Here is a 744-nt window from a genome sequence, read left to right as displayed (position 1 = left end):
ATGCAAAAAAATAGGATGTCCCTTTTTGATTTCAAAAAAATGAACAGAATGTGGATGATGAATACACAAATAGGACTTAGAATCATCAAACTAGTTTCCCTAGATTTAGATAAGACCAAAGATTAGGGACTTTGGTTAGTCACTAAATTTTAAAATATTATTTGCATTTATACCAGCATAACTTCTGTTGCCTTGTTTAAACATTTCACAATTTAACTGGATACAATTTCCCAACCATATAGAAAATCTATGCCAGCCAACAAGTTTCAGAAATATTGATTGGAATTTTCACTGATGTGTAAAATGTGCCTGAACTCTAGACGTAAGATTTTTCCTTCTGAAAAAAAATTTGAAGTTTGATATTGATCCTTGTGCCACTTGGTTTTCTCTAGGCTTAAACAAGATAAAGCAATGATTAAACTCTTTGTAGAATCATCCAATGTGTATAATTTTTACAACTGATATGTAAGACTTCTTTTAGAGTAATTTTTATGATACATTTAATAATGTGCTCCTAAGATATTTTATATATCAATTTCCAAAAGATAAATAAGAATATTTTAAAAAATAAGCAGAACTTTCATTGTTGCTGACAAAATGGCCGGTGCCTCTTTAGTTCTTGCTAAGTGCCAGTCACTGTGCTGAATATGGGACACATCTTATCCCATTGCATCTGAGGGAACTAAGTCTATGGAGACTGAAATGCCTTGTTCAAAGTCTCCCGTCTAGTGAAAAGTAGAGCCT

Source organism: Piliocolobus tephrosceles, chromosome 1, assembly GCF_002776525.5.
Source record: "Piliocolobus tephrosceles isolate RC106 chromosome 1, ASM277652v3, whole genome shotgun sequence".
Taxonomy (NCBI): Eukaryota; Metazoa; Chordata; class Mammalia; order Primates; family Cercopithecidae; genus Piliocolobus; species Piliocolobus tephrosceles.
The sequence above is the reverse complement of the archived record's forward strand: the minus strand, read 5'-3'. Positions refer to the sequence as shown.